Source organism: Xenopus laevis, chromosome 5S, assembly GCF_017654675.1.
Source record: "Xenopus laevis strain J_2021 chromosome 5S, Xenopus_laevis_v10.1, whole genome shotgun sequence".
NCBI lineage: Eukaryota > Metazoa > Chordata > Amphibia > Anura > Pipidae > Xenopus > Xenopus laevis.
This window is the reverse complement of record NC_054380.1, coordinates 107,650,872-107,664,208: the sequence shown is the minus strand read 5'-3', so window position 1 is coordinate 107,664,208 and position 13,337 is coordinate 107,650,872. Positions and strand designations below refer to the sequence as shown.

General features: G+C 36.5%; 1 pseudogene; it reads left to right on the top strand.

Annotated features, from left to right (window-relative positions):
• The window catches only part of LOC108717464, a 330,982-nt pseudogene extending 318,673 nt beyond the window's left edge, over positions 1 to 12,309 (top strand).
• The last annotated feature ends 1,028 nt before the right edge of the window (positions 12,310 to 13,337 follow it).

Here is a 13,337-nt window from a genome sequence, read left to right as displayed (position 1 = left end):
TAATATATTACAGCTATCGTTCAATTTCAAAGAAAATGGTTTCCGCCCACCAGGTCCAGACTGAGAATTAAAATAGGCCCTGGCATTTCAGGTACACAGAGGCCCAATAAGCCGACACAGAGGCCCATCCAGCCCACTAAATAGTGACTTTCTATGGCACCTTATAGCAGCCCCTCTGGCATTTGCCAGAACCCACAGACTGCCAGTCCGGGCCTGCCGCCCACTGCCAAGAAATATTAAAACAAAAAAAAGAGGCAGGATAACAGAGGATGGGGGAGCAACTATAGACCTCTCTGCCCTCTGCACTGGGAGCTCACCCATGCTTGCTTTCAATATGCACTTGTGTTTGATGTGGAAATAGGGCCACACTACTGATTTCCATGGCAAGCCGGGGAATTTGTTAATTATGCACGTGATTTGTGTCACTGCATGAGAGCCCACTCCCAGTACACTGGACACAGCAGAAGACTATTTCAGAAAAAAAATCTTTTGCATCCCCTTTGCAGATTGGGGGCTCTGTTAAAGAAGAACTAAACCATAAAAATAAATATGGCTAAAAATGCCATGTTATGATCCAGGACTTCAAACTTGTCACAGGGGGTCACCATCTTGAAAAGTGTCTGTGACACTCACATGCTCAGTGGGCTCTGAGCAGCTGTTGAGAAGCTAAGCTTAGGGGTCGTCACAAATTATCAAGCAGAAAATGAGGTTTGCCTGTAATATAAACTGATGCTACAGGGCTGATTATTAAATTCTGATGCTAATTGCACTGGTTTCTCAGCTGACGTAGTAATTATCAGTATTAATTACTAATCAGCTTTAGATTGTGACATGTATATTATATATATTCAGTATCTTGAGCATCAGTCCCTAAGCTCAGTAAGTGACAACAGCACAGAGCATGTGAAGTGAATCAGCAGAAAAGAAGATGGGGAGCTACTGGGGCATATTCAGAGGCATCGGTCTTTACTGCTAAAGGACTGTGGTTGCCTTGGGCTGGTAAAGAAGCCCAAAACAAAGTGCACTATCTCTTGTCTACTTCTTTAGTTAAAGGGGTAGTTCACCTTTAAGGCAACTTTTAGTATGTTATAGAATGGCCACTTTGCAATTGGTTTTCATTATTTATTTGTAATAGTTTTATATTTATTTGACTTTTTCTTATGACTCTTTTCAGCTTTGAAATGGTCATCCCTGACCCCATCTAAAAAACAAATGCTCTGTAAGGCTACAAATGTATTGTTATTGCTAATTTTTATTACCCATCTTTCTTTTCAGGCCCACTACTATTCAAATTCCAGTCTGTTGTTCAAATCAATGCATGGTTGCTAGGGTAATTTGGATCCTAGCTACCAGATTGCTTAAAATACAAATAGAAGAGCTACTGAATAAAAAGCTAAATAACTCAAAAACCTTAAATAATAAAAAGTGAAAACCAATTGCAAATTGTCTCAGAATATCACTCTCTACATCCTACTAAAAGTTATCTCAAAGACGAACAACCCCTTTAAGCTTTAGTTCTCCTTTAACTCACATTTTATCTGCCCTTTAACAAACATAGTTATTCAATCTGTGCCTCCTCTTCTTCAACATGGAAGTGTTAAAATTAGTAACTTTGAAAATCTTGCTGTGTAGGTTTCATTTCAAGCAAAGTAGCTATGGACTTGGCTGCACTCCCTTCCAGCAAATGACTGTAACTTATAGCACATGAAAATAATATGTAAAATCTCTTTATGAAAAAACTTATTATTAGCCCTGTTGTATTTGTCACATGAAAAAAAAAACAGATCTGATCATAATTTTCATCTTGTTTTATTTTCACTTGCTTCCCGGAGGGTGTTATGGAAGCAGCCTGCAGCCTAAAGCTGGTCATATATGCTGAGATCCATTCTTGCAGAAAGGTGACTGTCTTATGTTTCCCCAGTGTGGCTGCTGTGCTGAATCTAGCTGATCCTACTATTTTGGCCTTCATCCACAAGTTTAAGTATTTCTCAGCCAACCATTATTTTGGTTCTATTCACTAGCTTATACAGCCAGGAGTGGCAAAGAAGACTGACTTTTTTCACCTCCTGTTTGGGGGACCAAAATCTTCACATTTGCATTGCTTCAAGACTTTCCTAAGTGCTATCTGGTCAAAGCTATCCTTTGGGCATCTATTGTCTTTGTGGTTCAAAAATATACATTTTAACAGTGGGCACCATTCATGATTTGACGGCTGATGTAGAGAAGTTCAACCAATACAAACAATGTCAAGAAGGACAGATACCTGTGAACATTTCATTTATTCTGTATGGACTGACAGCATCCAAACAGCACAACATACTCTGCATCTGTGTATAGTGATATGTCAGGTTATTAAATAAAATTCTATTGAAGGGGAGGAGGACCCTGGAGGGTTACAGGATAGCTAACTTGCTGTCTAAATCAGAAATACCTAATGATTGTTTTAAAAGGTGATCTGTCCTTTATACGATTGTCTGTTTTCCCACTATGGGGCGCGTGTGATGTTGAGCGACTTACGCTTATATAATCAATACCCTACTAAAAAAACTGCCCTGCTGTTATCATCGCTGTTGGAACAGATTCCTATGTGTTACCAAAACTGCAATATAAATAGTATTACAGTTTTGCAGTGAAGTCTCCGAGTGCAAACACAAATTGTCAAATTCACAGCTATTGGTGACTGCAGTTCATCACTAGTCCTACAAGTCATATAGCTGAGCAAAAAGATATCTATGAATGAATCATATGAGAGATATGTTGCTCCACTCAGTGCTGCTAAAGCTGCTTTCTACCACAATTTTCTAACCTTAACTAGTTAACCAGATACCTAAAGCCAATTCTGACACATGCTGGACCTTCTAATACAATGCTTGTTATCGGAATGGTGCAGTCCTATTGCCCGACTACTTACCAGTTCCAACGCCTATGAAGTACAGGTAGGTGTCTGTCTATAAATACTGGGATTATTATAGGAACTAAACAATGACCTTGCAATGACATCATATCTTACATTGATGGGTCTGTGGGATAACCTATTATGGAATGGCTGCATCACCTACAATGATTCCCGCATGCTTGTTGGAAACACATTTGGCATAAATATACAAAAATTGCTTACACTCAGTCTGAGCTTAGCCGTATGTGAAAACGTATGTGTCCAGTTGTTTATGGTCATTTTAAACAAGCAGGTAAAAAAGATGGTAAATAAGCTGAATTTACTTTATAGTGAAATCAATCTTAGGGTAGTAGCACATGGGGCATTTTTTCCACCACTGAAACCCTCTCTGTCACCTCCCATCCATTTGAATGTAAAAAGAAGGCAGCACTGATACTGACATATTTTTTTGCTTGTTAAATGTTCTAGTGAGTATTCAAGTTAATGAAAGATGGAAGCGGCCGTTTCTCCACTCAAATAAGTAAATGGAGAACATGTAGCCATACAGGTTGTTTAAGATTCCTCTGCCCTTATACATAATAATGCAGCCATGTTCACAATATTCATGTGTAGATTGTTCCTTCATCTATCTTTCTGCTGTTTCAATAAAATAAAATATTCAATCAACTCTTGAAAATAAGTTATGTTAATTGACATATGGTAATTACTGTACAAAGGTTTATTTGAAGAGGTCTGGTGTCAGCTCTGGTATATATATATATATATATATATATATATATATATATATAAAATGATTGAAGGACTCTCACACCATTCTTCAGTGAATAAAACTGTGTTATTTTATTCTTTTATGCATTTCCAACGTTTCGGCCCCCATTTGGGCCTTAAGGCCCAAATGGGGGCCGAAACTTTGGAAATGCATAAAAGAATAAAATAACACAGTTTTATTCACTGAAGAATGGTGTGCGAGTCCTTCAATCATTTTGTTTACCAATATTGACCTACGCACCCGAAGCAACTACAAATCTGGTAAGAGTGCATACACACAAAAACTTTATATATATATATATAAATCTTTCGTGATCCGCACTCCACTGGAATCAAAAAGCCACCCAGCTGCTACTCACATAAACATGTATAAATATAAATCCAAGAAGCCTGAGTGCTCACTGGGATTTACTTAAAAATATAATTTTATTTTGTTACATTAAAACAGGTCAACGTTTTGGTCCAAGCGTCTTGATAAAGGTCCTAGGCTTGGACTGAAACGTTGACCTGTTTTAATGTAACAAAATAAAATTATATTTTTAAGTAAATCCCAGTGTGCACTCAGGCTTCTTGGACTGTTTTCATTCAAAAGTAGCCTATTGAAGGATTGCACTGCCCCCAGCCCAGTGTCACTGAAACTGCACAGAAGATCTTTTAGCAGTGTCAGAGGGTCGGGTCAATGCAAGTTAGCAGGGCTGGGGGTGGCTTTGAGAGGGGTTTTCAGGGAAACTATTGCGGGTGCAGCACCTACTTAATACTGACACATTCCTATGATTTTTATAGGAACGTATTGGTATCGCTTTAACAATCTCTATCCAATCTGTTATTTACAATGCCAAAGTTTTCCATAACAAGACTTGGAAAGCTCTAGAGTGCTACAAGGCTTTTAAAAAAAGGTGCAGAATTTTGATCCCCTTGGTCAGGCTCACCCCAAACTAACTTCATTCTTAGAGAATGGCCTACTTTTGACAATGACATTACAGATAAAGCTGGATGACTATAAAAGTGTAACCCTTTTAGCTGAACCCACAAGGTTCATTTGGGTTCTCTGGAATAAATGAGGTACAAAAAAATTAAAAATGTTTACTCCAACAAAAATAAGACCATAGTAAAGTCAGGGGAACACGGTATTTGTGACCAAACACAGCAGTTTTCCTTTTCAGATCTTTCACAAAACATTTCTTCAATGCTATGCTTTTTTTCAAATGAATCTGGAAACCTAGACTGATGTTATCAAATGTATCCAATGTCCATGTTTATTCTTGCTTGACTAATATATGGTGGCCAACTCCTGTCACTAATTTATGCATGCGCCCCCTGGAATAATAATTCCACCAACATCTGAGCAGTATAATATACACCATTTGCACACTAAATTATTCAGAGCCCTTTGGGCGAAATAGTTTAGGTTTCTTACAAAACTGGAAAGAAAACCCAAATGAGCTGTAAAGGATAACATTTACTTGCATTTTGACTAAACACATTTGTTGTACTTTTCTGCCAGATTTACTATGCATTACTGTTTGAAAGTGGTCTCTAGATTTCTAATCAAGGAATAACTAAATAAATGATTAAGCTGTAACTGTAGATGATTTGCCTGGGAACTATCTTAAGATGTATTAGCTTTTAACACTGTTTTTTATTTTCATGGAGCTGAAGTCTTTCATTTGTACTGCTAAAATGTTAAAGGCTACTTTATTAAGCTGAAAGGCATTCTAACTTCAGTTATGTTTGCTTAATTGTGCATATGTTAGGCGTAATGTCGTTTTATGTGCTTTCTCTACAAGCTATGAGAAAAGGGGTGGGGGTTCATTGTTTCCATGTCTGCTTTTTGCCAGTTCTGGCATGGTCCTTAATAACATCATATCATGGCCATTGCCAATGTCCTGCCCAAAGCAACTCTGCTCTTCCAGAGTTGTACTGCTTCCAAGAGGATCTTGGAAAGACACAAAGAGTATTATAGAATAATAGTTAGCGTATAGAAAACCAACCACACCAGTGATTCCCTTGTATAGTTTTATAGATTTTTATCCTTGGATTAATGCAGAGTTCTGACCTAAATCAGTACTTATTAAATTGCAAATCAGAAAAGAGAGAAAGTACCCCACTTAATCCCTCAACTAACAGTAGTCACAAGCGAGACTATCCTGTAGCCTTATTCAATTACCTTATAAGTACAAATTAAATTATAAAGTGCAGTGCTAAAATTGATTTTATCCAATTAATAAACAATTACTAAAATTAATTAATGATAAAGTGCAGTGCAATATAGTTCATTCAATTAGTTCGATTTTAAAAGGAAAATTGGTGGTTAGGCCCACTTTGGAACCAATTATAAAACACCACGATTTAAATCCTCTCCAATATTACAAATAGCTTAAAAAAATGAATTCTGTTTCCCCATCCAATTAGGTTTAAGGAATTAGTTAATTTGATTTAAAGTGCTTAGCAGTGCTGTATAAATAAATATAGTACAGGTAATTGAGTTAATTAAAGTGACAACAATTGATAGGATAAAAAATTTTTTTTTAAAAAAATGCTCAAGTACATGAAATGAGAAAGAAAAATGAAAAGAAGAGGAGGTGTAGTTGTCACAAATCTGCTACCTAAATTGTTTCTTTCTGTGGGAAACCACAAAGACTGAGAAGGCAGAGTAACCGGAACTGTGGTCTCAATTTTTTAAACTAAGCCCTAATGCTGTTGAAGGCTAAGATATCCTAAAAAACACAAATCCACGGTCTCCTTGGAAATTCAGTAAAACGAGAGCGGTATCGTTATACGTTGAGCACAATTCCACCATCCGCCAACGGTTAGACCGATAAGTCAAAATAATTTTTAAAAATCACTAAAGATCTGTAAAAATGAATGCCGACGCAGGTTTTGCAATGTCAGCTTTTTCAAGGTGTAATGAGAGAGGTTCCCGGGAAGCGTGATTTAAAACACTTCCGCATTGTGCATCATGTAATGCATCATGTGATGAGTTATTGCAAGACCTAGTTCCATCCTACGCAAGAGCTTCTCATTGAGTCTACACCCATCGCGCAAACTCAGTAGCACCCGATCCTCTCTATCTATTGCCATGGGTGCCTTATGACGCCAATGTGCTACCTAATAAGGAAAATCCCATAAGCTGCCACGGTCATCTGGCTATTTGGTAACATTGTACCATAAGACTATAAGGCAACAATTGTTTTATGGGATACTCAGGAACCATCATATGATCAATCATCTAAATATAGATCAATTTTATAAATCATTAATTTGTTCCTACTTCCTTTTGTACATATTTTTTTTTAAAAAAAACATGTATTTCTTAATCATTTATTAAAATGAAATCACCTGTATTGTACATAGCAGTGTATTCCTATGAATTTGTATTATTTGAAATATAACAAAACTGTTAAAAAAAGGATCTGATTTCGTTTCTACTATTTTAAATAAATGATGTGAATAGATTATTCTCATTTATTCCATTTGGAGATACCGTATTCATTTTAAAGATCCAGTAGCTTTCTTGTTTTAACAAGGCTTGTTCCAGGTTTCCTTTCTGGATTCCCAGTTCCACCTTTTCCAAAGCCCAGAATTCCATTTTTGCTGGTCCATATTATGTAGTTTTTTAAAATGTTGAGCTACTGTGGAAATTGTTTTATCAATTTTGTTTTCATTTCCTGCAGTTCTGATGGTGCTGCAATGTTGCCGCATTCTTGTTTTTAGCATTTGTGTGGTCATCCCTATATATTGTTTGTTGCAGGGACATTCAATGCAATAAATCACACCTTGGGTCTTGCAATTTATATAGTTATTGACCTTATGGATTATGCTAAAACGATCTTCAAAGCTGGTAATTTTTTGCAACTTATTGCACATGTTGCAGTCACCGCAGGGAAAACGACAACAGTTTTTTTTTATGTGTTCCGTGTAGTTTGAAAATGGCTCCTTGTGAGCATGTCCCTTAGTTTGGGACTTCTCTTATAGCATATCGATGTTCTTTCCTGCAATATTGAACCAAGGGTATTATCTTCCAGAAGTATTGGCCAACTTCCCCTCCTTAGTAACTTCTATATGAAGATCTAGGAAGGAAAATTGATTTCCCAGAAAGCTCCATAATTAGTTTGATGTTAAGGTCATTTTCATTGAGTTTATTAACAAATTCAATAGCCTCCTCCCTGGTGCCATCCCATATTACAAGAAGTGCCCATGGCTGTCCCTTGTATTTGCAGATAGAATGTATTATTGAAAGTGAAGTAGTTGTAATTTAATACAAACCTCATTAGCTTACATAAAAATTCTATCATATGTTCCTCCTCTCCCATAATAATCAATCAGAAAATATCTTAAAGCCTCCATCCCCAATTCATGCTTGATAGAATGTGTACAAAGACTCTACGTCTAGAGTCATTAGATAAACAGATTGGTTAATTCCCAATTATCTGGGACAGAACATCTAATGTATCTCTTGCATAAGACTCTAAATCTTCCACCATAGGTCTTATTCTAAGATCAAGATATTGGCTGGCTTTTTCCGTGAGGTTGCCAGATACACTAGGTCTTCCAGGAGGATTAGACTGTTTTTTGTGTATCTTGGGAAGTAGATAGAATGTGGCTACCCTGGGGCTCTCTACCATTAAAAATGTTTTTCTTTCTTAGATATTAAATTATCCTTAAAGGCTTGATTTAACAGGTTATTGTAACTCTGTTTAAAATTGTCTGTAGGATCCCCCAGGATTTCCCTATAGTTAATGGAAGACAATTGTTTCTCCGCTTCTTTCATACAATACATCTCATTGGGTCGCAACACAATATTCCCCCCTTTATCTGTATATCATTCCAACTTTTCATGTCTTTAATTGCTCTGTACTCATCCCTTGATGTATTGTTCTCATAAATATGGGGCTGGATAGTCAAGATATCCTGAATAACCATGTTAAGAAAAATACCCACATTGGGGCATATGTTGGATGCAGTAGTAAATATGGATTTATTTTTGAGTTTCTTTTTCCATTCATCCATTGGAGGAATCACACTCATATCATTTACTGTATCATCTAGATTTTCCTGGAGTAATTCCTCCAGATCTTGTAAGGCTCTCAGTTCTATATCTGTTAGATTGTGTTCTTCCTCTATTGTATCTTTTCCAAAATACTTTTTTTAAAAGCAATTTCCTTGCAAATAAATTGAAATCTTTTATAGTCTCAAAGATGTCCAACTGAAAAGTGGGTGAAAAGGGCAGACCCTTGCTGAGTATATTTATGTGTGCAGTTGTGAGAGTGTGATTAGATAAGTTAATGAAGGTTAATGACTGTTCTTCTTTTGATAGTTCCTGGTTACTGAGTAATTTGCCTTCTATTTCTCCCTCAGGTTGTTTTTCCCTTTCCCCCAATATTGGTCTTTTTTTGGGGTTATTCGTGGCTTGGGATGTGTCCAATAAATTTCTACCCTGTCCTAAAAAACTGGGATATTGGGAAGTGTGGGGTTCCCCTTGAGGTCTATATCCTATAGGTGGATTTCCTTCTCCCAAGATATTGGTACTTGGTGTATGGATGTTATATTGTATCTGTGGATCTATAATGAACCACTACTTGATTTAACAACATCCCTTTTGGGCCACGGGGTAGTTCTTTTGTTAGAAAAGTTCTTATTTCTATGTGCTCATCTATAAACTAGATTGGATGAATAGTCTTTAATATCTCTAGTTAGCTTGGTTTTTTTGGTATCCAAGAGGGATGTTTCCAATTTTTGTATACCCTTCATTATAGATTCATGTTTAGGTAAAAGTTCTCCTCGATTAACCATTCTATCCATTTTAGTATGTATTTCTTGGATTTGCCCTTCTATTGTGGCAAGCTTTTTTTTCCTCTTCTGCTATTAGGAGGTCCATAAGTTTAAATGAGCAGTCATTAAGTATAGCTTCCCAATTATCCTTAAACCCTGAATCGGCTGCTTCAAATATCGGGAAGATTGTTTATTAATTGAATAAAATCAATTATAGCACTGCACTTTATAATTTAATTTGTACTTATAAGGTAATTGAATAAGGCTACAGGATAGTCTAGCTTGTGACTACTGTAAATTGATGGATTAAGCGGGGTACTTTCTCTCTTTTCTGATTTGCAAGTTAGCATATAGAAGTCAATGAGATCCCATCAATTTAATATCTATTTTCCAAAAGAGGTGGAAAGAGGATAATGTTACTTTAAGCACGTTGTTATTGGTTCATTGAGGATCAATCAAGTTCCCAAAATTGGGGAGAAAAAAATCTGTTTATTTCATTTTGAATCACTGCCATTTTTTGATATAGCTTAAATATGACAATGTCAAAAGTCAGGGTGACCTGCCTGTATCTGTGCTGTTAGAATAACAGCCTTTGGAGTATATTTAGCTTACAGTAATTTCAGTTAAACGGCACTCTAATTTTAAAACATGTTCTTACCCAGAATTGGAATTGCTATTAAAGTAGGCTCTGCAGTTTTCATAAATTATTTACAAATGTTTCCTATTTTTTTCAGCATTACACTGTTGGGCTGGGGTCCACCAGGGCTGCTGCCTCACTGGTCCACACACCCCTCCCTCCAGCCTCCTGCCCCCACCACAATCCCCGTTTACCGTATTTTCTCTTCTTGTGTCCACAATTAAGTTCAGGGTGTAGCACCCAGGGTTTCAAGTAGGGGGCAGGTCTCAGTTGACGGGCCATCAGGGATTTTTTCTGGTATCCTGTCCAACACTGTAGCATTATAAGATGTTATTGATAAATATCTAGGGGTATGTTGTACGTTTTAGGTTTTATTCATGTGCTAAGCAACTTGCTCATGCAAGAATAACCTGGTCTAATAAGCAAAACAGCATGAATGAGTTGTTGCATCTGGAAAAAAAAATTAGGCTGCAAGAATACACAAAAAAAATGCCCCAGAATACCCTTTTGCTTGCTTTCTGGTCTTCTGATTCTTCCCAGAACCATAGAATAACAAACTAGACCATGTTGTGACACATTGATAGGAGAGCTTTGAGAGTAATGAACAAGAATTATATGGAAATTCAGATCATCAGGAAAGACAAAGTCTGTAGGTGCAATTAGAGACATTTCAAGAAACAGAAAAACTTGTAAGAAATGTGTGATTATCTATTCATATACCAATTGTGAAGAAAAACTTGATGGGATGGCACTCACTTAACCTTGCATAATTTGATTTATGTTCTAGATTTAAAATAACAGGTAAGTGGTATACTGAAGGATTGAGTGTTCTGCACAAATGTTCCATTTTCAAGCCAAAAAGCTTTTCGTTCATATGAAATAACTATTATATATAAATAACATTATTTTTAAACACAAAATGTGTCTACCATGTGACCATAATAGTTTGTCTGTGTCAGAACAATTGCTCATCAACAGTATGTTTTTCTGTGCGTGTAGGCAAAGCTAAAAGATGATGACATGGACTGCAATGGGAACCATGATGAATTGACCACCAGCTATGAGGGACCCTTGTCAGCAGCAAGCCAGACAAGAGAAATGAGTATCCCAGTACAGAGCGAGGGCATGTGTATGAAGGTGACCTTGGACTGGGACGTTATGACTTCAGCCTTGAAATTGCATCACATTTCTCACAATTAGGCACTGATGACAGAATTGCATATGTGTAACTCAGTTGTATATTTTTAGAGCCAATAGTTTTCTTATGAAAGGTGAATTTACTATTGTATTATACATTGTTTACTTTTTTTTAAGGAAAACTAGTGTTCTACCTGGTGCAAAATATGACCACCTTTTTTCTGTCCCATCCAAAAGTGACACGATAATAACATTTTGCAATTAATGTGATATACAGTATATATATATATATATATATATATATATATATATATATATATATATATATATTGTTGTTTTTTCACCCTGTGCTTATTGTATGTTATTATGTGGATGATGAACTACACAGAGCTGACACCTTGGCAAAATACCCTGAAGCTGTGTCAGGCTTTTCTCCTCACTTTGAGCTGCGAGTTCAGTTGACAGCAGGTTCTAATTGCTCCCTGAAGCCAGAAACAGGAGTTTATAAACAATGATCTCTACTCAACTGAATAGAGAATGACAGTCCCCATTAAAACACATATAAATATCTGTGGTGTTAGTACCTCATGGAAAATAAAATGTCACAAGGAAACAGGTGCTACTGAAACACTTAATTGTAAAAATACCAGAACAACAGAAGGTTCCCATTGTATTTATACAAACACCACATGAAATTTTAGCCATAATTTGGTTTTGCAGACCTATCCAACCATCCAAACTAGACTGTGCTAATAAACAATCTGGGGAAATACACAATATTAAGAAACAATTTGATACTTTGTAGTTCCATTGTCAAGGTCAATACCAGATTAATTTCTTGCATCTATTCTTTTGTGATTTCTTCCAGGCAGCTCTGACTGTGATCTGGTTAATGGGGTTGGATCCCTAGCTCTTTGCTGAGCACCCATCATTTATTAACATACTATATATGTTTAGTTATGTCGTGTGAGTGTCTAAATCTCCAATGATGCTTATTCATGTAGCCACTTTCTCAATTAAACATAGGGACATGTTAATCAAAGTTTCTAGAGACATTAGGGGGCAGATGCATCAAGGGTCGAATATCGAGGGTTTCATGGGGGGAATGAAAATCCTTCGACTTCGAATATCGAAGTCGAAGGATTTTGCGCAAATACTTCGATCGAACGATGGAAGGAATAATCGTTCGATCGAACGATTAAATCCTTCGAAACAAACGATTCGAAGGATTTTAATCCAACGATCGAAGGATTATCCTTCAACCAAAAAAAGTTAGGCAAGCCTATGGGGACCTTCTCCATAGGCTAACATTGGGTTCGGTAGCTTTTAGGTGGCGAACTAGGGGGTCGAAGTTTTTTCTTAAAGACAGTACTTTGACTATCGAATGGTCGAATAGTCGAACGATTTTTAGTTCGAATCATTCGATTCGAAGTCGTAGTCGAAGGTCGAAGTAGCCAAAAAAAACTTCGAAATTCAAAGTTTTTTTTCTTCTATTCCTTCACTCTAAGTTAATGAATTGGCCCCTTAAAAAATTAATTAGTTGTAGTGTAAAATAAGGTCTGTTTTCATTATCCAAGCTATTTTTGCATATCGGTCTGTGGTTCTGAAATAGGCTTTTTTTCCATATGTGAACGCTGTATTGAATTTTGTTGCATATTTTTCTCTTGTGCATTCCCTATATGCAACTTGCAACCGCTAACACTTCCTAACTCACACACAAAACATTAGAGCTGGGTTTGGACTCACCACTGCTCAAAATAATCAAACCTGTTTTTCATACAACATTGCTCTTAAGTAGCATTTCTGTGGAAGGAAAGGTCTAGCCTAAATAATAGACTAGTCAGTTGTACTATAGTTGCATACAATTTTTAAACATTATTGTCCTATCCGCTCAATGCATTGTGACCTTATAGGAAAAAACATTGCATCCAATTAATTATTTGGACAATAAATGTAAAAGTCAATTTATAACTTAAAGATACATTTTGTACAAACTTGCACTGAAATCTTAATTCCACAAGCAGCTGAATATTTCCCTGCCAGTGGAACATAAAGAAAAACTATTCCTTGAATATAAAGACATGGACATTTTTGTCACATGGTCACTCTTTCCTATATACAGATGCA